Raw genomic sequence first — 12266 nt, forward strand, 5'->3', positions numbered from 1 at the left:
TGTTCAGTGATGTAGCCCCTAGTCTGCCCAGTACAAAGTACACAAGTTTTAGCTTGTAGTACCACCTCCTGGACAACTTGCAGAACACCAGTTTCTGAAAGGCTGGGTGACAGGAGCAGAATTACTGGTCTTTGTGCAGCAGCTGAAGACCTTGGGTCAGTCAAAAATACGTGCGACTTTTAACAAAAATAAACAGCATAACAAAAAAAACAGAGTTGTATGCTTTTACTACCTTGTCCTCAGTGTTTCTCTATTTTTTGTTTCTTAAAAGGTAAGTACATCTACAAAATTTAATCATGGAATGACCTCCTAAATGTAGGAGATGCCCCCATGGTATCAGTATTTAAACTCAGACCAAATTGGCTTCATTTCTCTGTTCTCTTCCCCACTGATAGCTGATGTGTGGTGAGCGTTCTGGCACACTATGGCTGCCGTTGCATCATCCAGGTGGATGCTTCACATTGGTGGTGGTGGAGGGGAGTCCCCATTACCTGTAAAGCGGTTTCAGTGGAGTGTCCAAGAAAGCGCTATATAAGTGTAAGAATTTATTATTATTATTATTATTATTATTATTATTATTATTATTATTATTATTATTATTATAAGACCTGTTTCTTTAGTCTCTGTTTTCCTTAGCCTTTATTTTAATAGGGCTTCCAAAGTTCAGAGGATGTTATACAGTATAATGTTATCCACCTTATAATGTGATTTTCCACATCTTCCTCATCTTTTTATTTTCCAGCTGTCTGGGATCAGACACTGACCATTCATGTAACGAAAGCGTTCTTTCCGGACCGTATGCAGACGACACAATCCGGGGTAAGTGAAGAAAACACGGGGAAAAAAGCATGCGGGAGTCGGGAATGAAAACTGGGGCGTGTCCATGGTGCGCTGGTGGTCGGGGGAGGTGTGGCCGAGGCAAACAGTCCAGAGCTGAGTTCAAAAGGGGAATCCAAAACGGGGCAAAAGTCCAAAGCCAGGGGATCCATCCAAGACCGACAAGATAAAAACAAGAACCGGGTCGGGACCGGCACGGGAACAGAACAGGAACAGGAACAAAAACAGAAACTAAAACCTTGATGGGACCAGGCGCTTCCAGGTCCCAGACTCGCCTGGTACTGGAACCAATGCAAAGCCTGGAAGAGAGTGAGCACCTGGTTTTTATAGGATGAGGAGCAGGAACCGGAGGCAGGTACAGGGAATGAGTACTGAAAAAGGAAAGGCTGGAGCGTCCTTAAGAGGAGGGGTTTACGATCGTGACAATACAGGTCTCGACGGCCCGTGACATCAGAACCCAGAACACTCTGGCCCAAGGTGGTCGATCCAGGAAAACCTCAGATACAGGGCTAATTACTCCAGTTATTTCAACAGAATTATAAGACAAATGAGTAAAGAAAGGAAAGGGCTGTCTCCCCTTTTCAGCATGGAATTTACCAATGTACTTGATCCATAACTCATCAGCCTGTAAAGACTAGGAACACATGGGTTTTGGGTTATTTAATAACTTAAAAAGGTTTGGTTAAGCCCTGAATAACAAACCCAGGTCCTTGAGATCTATGGTGTGTAAGTGCTTTCATTTAATTTCATTTCTTTTACTGAAAAATCATCTGCATAAGTGACCAAAACTCATTTATCCCCAGTGTTTCGAAACTGAGGAGTCAAGGGTGCCCCTTAAATGCTGTCAGACAGTGGCTCTGCACTTGTTTATCCAATGGAAATGCTTAGCTAAAACTCGCCAGACCACACTTATAAACAAATCCTGCCAAGTCTAATCCTGTGGCACCCAACAAAGTCTTTAAAATGCTGGTTAACAGTTTTGCACACCAAGTAACCCCCTTTAAAAAAAAAAACTTGGCCTGTGAATTTTCCCTTAATTCTTCCCTGAGAAAATGGTGCTTGACGTCTCAAAAATACTGAGCAGGCCCGAAGGCAGATCAGGTAATGGGATTCAGCTTAGCGTACACTTCTGAAATGAAACCCCCTCATCAGGAACAACCCGGTAATTAACACCATTAACATAATTAATCCCAAACAGAACTGTTGGGCTCCTGCCTCTGGCCACTATTCCTCAATTGACTAGTTCATCAACCGGTTCAATAACCCATCTTCCACAATCTTTTCTGCTTCCAGGAAACACTGGTCCAACCTCACTCAAGGATGACACTAGGGACTCCAATCACTCCACGTCAGGGAGAATATCATCCAAGCAGCAGAGAAGGGTGGTGCAGGTGTTGTTTGACAAAAGGACCTGTATATTACTGAAGCTTTAAAAACGAACTCTTCTGGTTCTCTGCCACAAAAGCCAATCGCTGTCTAAAACAAGCAGGTTGTATCGATAATCTCCCTTCTCGTTAACAATAAAGAATTACTTCCTGAAGCTAACTGTTGTTGTCAGAAACCCACAGGAGGTATGATTGCATTCTCACAAAATCAACAGCCCCCATGCCAGGAGAGATAATTGCATTTTCATCTGTGTGAAACTCTGGCCAGAGTGACCAGTACTACAGCTTCTGAATTCTGTGGCATTGTAAATATTTACTTTAGCAAAACTGCTGTGCAATACACTGGTTTTATTAGGGGTGTACTTTGTTTTAGGTGATAGTGCGCTAGGAGGTGATAGTGAACAAGATGTGTATTTGGTCCATTACCTTCCCCCTTTATATTGATCTAGAATAGATTCTGGAAAAGTCAGTAAACTAGTCACATTTGTAGACAATGCAAAGAGGATTAGCCTGTCCAAACACCTGGCAGAAGTTTAAATGCAGACAAGTGCGGAGTATTACATCCAGGCTGCAAAAAATCTAGATAAATATTGACGCAGGTGTACAGTATGTTGACATTTATATCTAAACAGTGAGGGGAAGCAAGGCAAAAGGCCAATAGTGTTAGATATGTACTTAAACATGTAGACTTTAAATCAAGGAGTGGTATGTTAAAATGATGTATTATACTGAGCAATCCCCTAAAAGACCCCGTACAAGTTGCGCTACATTACAAAAAGTTATCACTGCTCTGGTGTCCGTTACCAACACGACTAAAAATGTTAGTTTTCAGCTTAAGTAGAGAAAAAGGGATGTGATTCAAGTATCAAAAGTCTCCAAAGGCACTCAAAGTCCAACCAAAAGTGATGCTTGACTTGTTTCACAATATGAGACTATCTGGATTTTCTTTGACATAGAGATGAAGATTGTAGAGGTGATAACTCAAAGAGTTCCCTTCACTTAATGTACTGTTACCTCCAAAACACTTTGAGGTCTGTTCAGAAATATGACAATTCTGCTGTTAAACTGGCTCAGTTAAACTCTTCTTTACCACTTGGACTGGCAACTGAGCTACCAAGCAACCTGCCTGCTCAGAACCTGTGATGAACCTCAGTTCAGCTTCTTTTGCTTGATCTTCGCAATGTACCACCAAGCCTGTGGAGTTTCACAGGCCTGTGTTCCAGTCAAATACACTCAACTGCCTCTATCTCCTGGCTGATACTTTTGGCTCAAGGACACCACTCCATCCCCAACATGGGCACTCCTATTACACCAGCAACCGGTTTTATAGCTTGTTCCTCCCCTGTTAGAGCCCTGTCTCAAATGGACTCCATTTGGAACAGAACAGGTAAAGATTCTTTAGGCTCCACACCCAAAACATTATGTTTCCTTTCTTCTCTTTTCAGCATGGAATAAACTTTTTACTTGTTCCTTTGCAGCCCACACATGCTGACATACTTACTTGAATACTCCATTTGGAATATATTCTTGGAAACCGTGGAGAACTGTACCTGTACATAAAAGCATTCAGAGCTGAGGTGTTTCAAATTGAACACCTGATTCTACAGTAGCTCTTTTCAGGCTCAATGACACACATTAGGCCTGTGTTAACATCCCTTCTTACAATATAACAAATTGTTACTTGGCCTGTCAATTAGGAGTGTAATGCCAACGAGTAGTTTTATTTAAAAATCGTGTGGAACCTAAAGAAGGTTAATACTTTTATATCCAAAAAAAAATTAATCACAACACTGAGTCAATGTTTAAAAGTTGTGACTGCTTAAATTCATAAAAATGGTACTGGTATGGCATTTCATTTGAAAGTGCCTTGGGTGGTTTGAATGATCATTTCATTACTCAGGGCCTGTAAGAAACCCAGATATCTTTGGCCCAGAGGTGGCAAGACTGCTGAGCTTTCTGCTGTCAAAAATAAAATGAGAAGTTGCCTGCATTTCCGAGAGCTTTCTTCACTGGTTTCAACATCGATGTTGTCAATGCAAAGCCTTCAGAAATCGGAAAGGACTGGTAGCTGGCTTCTCTCAGAAGACAGGACTCTTCCGATAAAGATAGACATCAGCTCAGAACAGGAACTGATAAGACCTAGAAATCGACGTGTTGTGTTGTATTTCAAGAAACGGCTGGATGAGATCCTGGTATCAGTCAACTGCTAACCCCCAAACAGGCTGAATTTCCTTCTTTCATTTGCAACTTTCTCATGTTGGTAAAGCGTACAGAGGAGTTCCAGCTCATTTAAAAACTGGCATTATCTTAACTTAGGGAGAAACTTCTTCCATGTTGAGAACACACAACTTCCCATCAACATTTCGAAAAAATCAATGGTTCCCTGTGATTTACAGAGCTAGGATACCAGGGGACATAATGGGCAGATATGAGTGCGGGCATAATGCCAGTCTGGCCTTTCACTGGGCTTGCCAGGGCCTTGATTCAGCCAGTACATTGGCAAGAGGCTTGTATTGCCCTCAATCACCCCCAGAGACACCTAGAACACCAACAAAAGTGTGGAGCCACACACATCCTAGAAACACGCAAAACCCACGCAGCTCTAGAAAGACACCCTTTTCATGCATACTGTACGTAAAAAAATTAAAGGATAATAACAGATGGGCTACTCACTGTTTACAAGATACTAGATAATGAATCCATCAGCCTAATTCATTATTAAGCAATTAATCTGTTGACTGAAAATCAAACAACTTGGAAAAACATCCACTGTGTAATGACAAAAATGAATTGTTTTTGAACGGGAGCTTTTAACTGAAGTACTGGAGAAATAACAATGACAAGTCTATCTTACACAGCTGCACCTTGTCACCATCACCACAACACTAGATATATGAACTGAATTCAAACATCTCCCTTCTTCTCATTCATCTCAAGCATCCCTCCTCCACCCCATCTCCCTCAGAGTTGCCCCCTGGTTCACTCGGGTGAATGGGGTTCTGGCCTCCTCGTCCTGTGGCCAGAAGGCTGTTCATTAACCAAGTGGGTTGAGCCAAATTTTCTCACCAAGATTTCCAAGCATTCAGTCCTTGAAAGTTGTTGTCCTTAGTGAAATATAGTTGGTCGTTCCAAACCATTTCACACACAGGTGATGCCTCACTTTACTATTGAAAATCTGCACCTAACTGGCAGTTTACTTTTCTTCATTTTATGCGCCTGTTTAATGTTAAACTCTCACACTTGTTATAATCTGAAATTATGTGCAGTGGTAAAACGGTTTAATATTAATACCGAGGTATTCAGTTTTGTGGCCAGATGTATGTTAGCGATCGGATGTTGTTAGCGAGCATTTTAACAGCCAACGCTGATAAGTACCTACAAAAGCAGATGGTGTATTACTATATCTAGCATGTCCTCTTTTACCGCAGTGCACCTTTGGTGTTTATGCCTCTTCAATTTGAATATAATGCAAATAAAACTACATTTTGTGTACTGTATTTCTAGTTTCACAAAAATAAACATACAATGCACATAAACAAACAAATATGCACATAATCATTTCTTCTACACGCCCAGTATGTTTATATGGTCTATTGCAACTTAAAACCTGTTGATTTTTTCCAGCACTTTCACAATACTTAAATGCAGTACGTTTAATGAAAGTCGTAATTTGCTTTTTTTAAGTCGGTGACGGTGTGATAGACGAAGATTCCCGACTCCGGTATTTGGACACCGAGAAAAATCAAAACGACTAACACCTAATTCCAGGAAAATAAAACGTATAAAGAAACACATTGAACTTACAGACTCCAAATTTATTCATGCAGTGGTTTTCTCGGCAGCAGGTACTGATAAGATAGAAAGCAGCAGTCTTATTCACAAAACCGTCTTGGTAAAGTTCCAACGGTGTAGCGCTTTTTTCAATCTAAGCGAAACTCAACCAATCTACCCGATTTAAATATGAAACTGATTTTGACGATGCAAAGTTTCAGTCAAAGATTACAAGCTATTTTGAATCTGAGCTCAGTAGCAGACTGCTTTTTAAGCAGAGCGTTAAAGTTAATTCAAGCGTGGTCAGGTCTAAAGTGTCCATGCATTTAAAACGCATCTCAGTTGTTATTAGGAGTTGAAATCAGTTTTTTTAGGTCTTTCTCAGCGAGCGAACGTAGTGAAAACGTGAATTTGATGTAGACTCAAAGTTGTGAAATATCCAAAGCTATTTACAGTAGCCTCACTTCAAACACATCATTTGAAATGCAAAGACACTCTTGACACCTCTTTACTGTAAGTGGGAAATCAATCAGATCAGTCATTGAAGAGCACAATTGTTTTTATTAAAAATTTCAATGTTTTGTACGGCCTTTATCTTGGAACCAAGGTTACAGTACCTTCTTCAGAACCCTTCGTGACTTTCCTTCTGTGGTGTAATATTTTTTCGCATATCAAGCGCGACGCTAATTTGGTAAACCCGGGACACCCACTACAGGGTAGAGTGCGACCTGGCGATATTGCTGTAATTTTCAGTTTCTTGGAATAATGCCATGTGGTAAAACTCGTGCAGGCTGGTGTGATGCAGTAGACACATTTCCACGTAAGTGCAGCAGAGAGTTACAAGAAAGCGAAATTAGGTTAAGCGAGGAAATAAGATTACTTGGCACATAACCCCCTTTGAATTTAAGATCTGTCGTTTATTTTCCTATGCATCGGATTGATGGGTAGCAACAGCCATCGAAGTTATCGGCCGTCATGTGCCTTACTCTGCTGGCCGCGTCACGATAAACAAAGTTCTGCTATTTTATGACTGTGATATTTCGTGCAGGTATTTTATTTTTATGTAACTTCGTAAGAAGCGCTTGGCTGACTAAATCCACCTGAAGAGATGCCTCTGGGTATTTTAAAACGGCTGTTTATCAAATAGTAATCACATACAGTATCAAAACGAGATCACTGTAGAACTGACAAATGCTTCAGTATTCATCCAACCTTTTGATAACTTTCTGCTAATTATTCGCGGCTTTGATTTCCATTTCAAATAGCTGTATTTTGATTATAGACTCTTGAGAGCTACTGCACACTTAGGCATTTTCAGTCTTTTTTAACCAGCCATGACGCGTCTCTCACTGTGCCATCTCTTGGCTCTGTCTTTTTAAGTCTTCTCAGGGTGCTCTACTGTGGTTTTGCGTTGAAATTCAAAGAAATAACACCTTATCATCTTTGAAACCGTTTGAAAAGCCCACAGGAAAAGTGATCATCATGACTGTTAAAGGAACAAAGGTTAATTCCCCACTAAAAAAATAGAAAGGATAAACAACATTTTGACTGTAGAGTCTTCTGGTGTGAGAAGCCTAAGAAAGAAGGTTCAGCAGCAGAAACTTTGTGTGTCTTCTTCTGGTGTAAGAGTGATTACCATGACTTCCGTGATTGTCCTTCAATCAGCACTGGATCACCTGTACATTGCTGCAGAGAAGCCCACCTACAGTACATCTCTTATTTTCTCTTTGTGGTTACAGGGGTCGTTGCTATGAGTAGGTTAAAACAGCCTGAGAAACCGCCATTGAGCCTGTCTCATGATAATGGTTTATGTGATGTCTGTAAATGCCCAGTACTTTGTCTTTACTGTAAACTGTTATTTAATAGTTTCTGCTGTGACAGCACTGTAATTCATCTGTCATGCCAATAAAGCTCTTTGAATTTAAATATTAAAAAAAAAAACCCATAAATCACTTTGACCAAATATACAAAAATGATATAACAAAGGACTGGACCTTTTGGTGTTTAACTTCTGTTTATGCTTCAATTCAAGCCATTGTAGATGATTAAATGGTGAAAGATGTCAAATGTATTCACACAAAAAGATTTAAAAAACATTCTGTACCTTTTAGCACAAAATCTATTCTAAGCATTTTAGCCAAAGATAGAAAATTCTAAAAAGCAACTAAAAATGATACATGCATTTACTGTAGTGTTAGTGGCCTCAGAAATATTAACGTGACAAATGCAGTGTAAAGCTATTAGGTAACATAGGACAATTACAAATTCAAACACATATGAGATTCATTTTTCAAAAATAGTTTAAAAATGCTGAATTTTGTTATGGAAGCATACAAGTATATTCTAGCCGATTTGTACACTCACAAAAGAGTATTTTCCTCAAACCTGAACAGGCTGAATATGTACAATTAGTGCTTGTAATCTAGTGCTACAAGACTTTATCTATCAGTTTCGGTCTGCAGATGCAGAAGGACCAAGCCTTGTGTTGAGGAATAATTTCATGCAATTGCTATCCAGCATTCAAGGAGAGTGACATTACCTTTTATCACAGGCTCAGTGTGGGATCCAGTGAGCCCTGTTACTACTGCACTATAAAAATATCAGGTGACAGCAGCACTACCTCAGAAGTATCAGAAACGTGACGCTGATCATTTGTTTGTGCAGGATTGCATATTTGTCATATTTGTCGCAGGCATTAAATTGGACCAGGAATCTGCAAAGACACCTGGCTGATCACATCGATAAATAGTATCATCACTTTCAGACCATTTTGTAACAAATAAGCCAGCATGTGTGAGCCTACTTTAAGGCTTTTATTAAAAAGAGGAAGTTGTCTGAAACCACAGTATATCAGTTAAGCAATGAAATCATACACCATTATCACTGGAATCCTATAAGAATATTTTGATAACTCTTAATATAATACTAATTATACTACTAATAATATACTACTCATCAAAAGAGCTTACTTATTTTGGCTTGGAATTCCAATGCTTTTAAAGAACCTGTTTTCAGTTAGTACACTCTTTTGCAAAGGGTACAGTTTCCCTGCACTTCTAACAGTACTGTAAATGGTGATATCCTAATATAGAGGGTACTGCCTGACTAGCTCTGAGTATCCATCAGCACTCTGATACGAGCAGCGGTGTGTCTGCGTGGTGTGTTAAATCAGGAGTGACTGGACCAAATGATGCCGTGTGATTTCTAGTATTTAAAAGAGTTAGAGTGGTGTCAGACAACTTGACAACAGAGAACAAAGATGTCTAATTGACGACATGGATCAGTGGAACTGCACAAGACAGATCCTTTCGACACAATCTATAAATTGTTTTTGTAAATTGCAATTGTGTAATTTATTGAAGCCTAATGTTAATCTAATCCCTCTAAATCCCTGTCCTTATACTCTTCTATCCCCCTTAACGAGCTAGCGGACAAAGCATTTCATTGCCGACAACACTGCTGTATGTTGTACTGCTCATGCATTGATAAATAAACCTTCACTGATTGATTGATTGACGCAACGCTGTCGGTTACCAAAGGGCTGTATCATGTCTGCGTCACTTCACCTCCTATGAGACCATTCACGTTTAAGGTTTACTTACCTGTTTCATATTGCTGATGCATCATTGTCCATCATCCCACAGTAGATGCTGTACAAAGAAAACTACATTATTAATACTGTCCTCCATGTTGTTATTAGATTGCTCTTATTCTTAATTGTATTGAATATTTTGTTACCGTGTTTTTCTGTCGCTGTGGATCCACAATGATTCTTATAATAATAATAATTGCTTACACTTACATAGTGCTTTTCTGGACACTCCACTCAAAGCGCTTTACAGGTAATGGGGACTCCCCTCTACCACCACCAATGTGCAGCATCCACCTGGATGATGCGACGGCAGCCATAGTGCTCACCACACATCAGCTATCAGTGGGGAGGGGAGCAGAGTAATGAAGCCAATTTATAGATGGGGATTATTAGGAGGCCATGATTGGTAAGGGCCATTGGGAAATTTGGCCGAGGCCAGCTGTGGCTTGTGGCTGTGCTCGTTGTTCTGTCTGTGCCTCTCCTGTTTCTCAGGTTACAAACCCTGACACACCTCTGTCCGTCAGTCTTTGTTAAGTTTTGGTTGTAAGTGAAGGATATTCGATCAGCATGGTAGAACACTAACACTAGGGCCAATTTTCCCAGAAGACAATTAAAATACCAGTATGACTTTGAACTGCAGGAGGAAACCAGAGAACCCATAGGACACCCACATAAACACAAGACATACAAACTCCACACAGATAGCACCCCAGGTCCAGAAACATAAAACTATATGGAGTCTCACTGACTTCTCAACTGCAAAAGAATACTTCATTAAATGCAGTAGTTATATAGTTGAAAATTTAAATGTATATGAAGATTTTTTGTGACGTTAGACTATACAGTATATTAACCTCTTAGCCAGGGAAAGCACAAAAAAAAAACAACTACTCCATTATAATGCCAAGTTCTGTATACTTACAGTAAACATATTCAGAGTAGAGAAGGTTTTTATTAAATTAATTGCATTTTCTACTTCAATGTGAAAACACACTTTTACAACGATTAGTTTTTAAGTCAACTGCATGGAGGTTATCAGCCACAATGAGGTACCGAACTAAAAGTCCTAAAGGCCCAGAAATCAGCAGGTTTTCTACAGTATCTTTACATCATTAGTCATAAGGCTGTGGACAAGAGAAGAGCTGGTTTGGTTCAACTTTACCGGAACATTTAACCAGTAATGGGCTTGTTATGACGTAGAAACCTGGTAGAATATGCTTCTCTGTGCACTCCAGGACTGGGAGGTGTGCAAGGCTCTGAAAGATTGTCTCCCCCTCAAGTCATACTCAGCAGTATTACTACACATACTGTATCCAGGGGACAGCCAAGGATAGTGAAGTTCAACCCTTTGGCCTCACTGTACATACTTTACAGAGAAACAAGTAAAGGTTAATTCCATGCTGAAAAGAGAAAAAAAGAAACACAGCGTTTCAGCTGTGGAGTCTTCTTCAGGTGTGACACGAGGTGTGAAACACTGTGTTTCTTTTCTTCTCTTTTCAGCATAGAATAAACCTTTACGTGTTCCTTTGCAGCCTACGCATGCTGACGCAGCTCCCTATTAGAAATACTTTACAGAGTATTGGTTCTTGTGCCGGTTCACATTGCCCTGCTCAGTGGGCTGGAGATTCTCACTAAAATCAGCAAAACATAAAGACCTTACTCCAGTACAGACATGTTGCTGTAACCTTACATAAGACTCGAAACTGAATTTCTAGCACACTGCATTATGATCATAAATAAAAATCACTGAGTGTTCTGTTCTGACTCCTACAAACAAAGCGATTAGAGCAGAGAACAGACCTTTTGAGGACACCTGTCAAAAGGAAGCTTAAATGCTTTGTTTTGATCTCGGAACATGGAAAGTCTGTCACCTTACAGCAAGGTGCATGAGGGAAATGCTTCAGAAGCTGACGCTTTTGTTCTTTGACTTCATAGAAACTAAAACCATACGTGGCGCTGGGGCCTTGTTTTCAATTTTGGTTCTGGGGTGCTATCTGTGTGGAGTTTGTATGTTCTCCTGTGTTCTCATGGATTTCCTCTAGGTGCTCCAGTTGCCTCCCACAATCCAAATGATTGATTAATTAGCTTCTGAAACAATTGGTCCTGGTGTGAGCTTGTGTGTGTCTGTGTTTTTGTGTGCCCCAGGATGGGTTGCTGTCTTGTGCGGGGTGTACCCTGTCTTGCTTACCAGGATCGGCTCCAGCTCCCTTGAGACCCTAAATTGGAATAAGTGGTTAGTACGTGGATAGATGTTTTTTATGGCAAAGGCCTCAATGTGTGTGTGCATGACATGTCTCCTGGTGGCAAGCAGCACTTGTCTGCCTGGAATTCTTATTTTTTGTTTTTAAATGGGGTGAGTAAGCTACAGTTCTGACTTTACTGTCTTGTCAGGTGGCAAACTGGAGGGACTTCCCCTCACACCTACACTTGCACTTACTGTGCTCACTGTCAATCACAGTTTAAGGCTGCTTACAGCTCACCAGGACCCATTATTCATAAATTCTCTAGAATTCAAATAAAGTTCCATCCACCACCCCCTGCTTCCTCCCACCTGAAGCAAAGCTGTACTTCAAATTAACACACAGCACACCCTTAGGCAGCAAAGTGGTGAGCATGGGTGCCTTGTAGTGTTGGCACCCAGTGTTCCAATTCTGATAGGGTGCTATCTGCATGGAGCTTGT

The sequence above is a fragment of the Lepisosteus oculatus genome, chromosome 13 (genome assembly GCF_040954835.1).
Source record: "Lepisosteus oculatus isolate fLepOcu1 chromosome 13, fLepOcu1.hap2, whole genome shotgun sequence".
Lineage (NCBI taxonomy): Eukaryota > Metazoa > Chordata > Actinopteri > Semionotiformes > Lepisosteidae > Lepisosteus > Lepisosteus oculatus.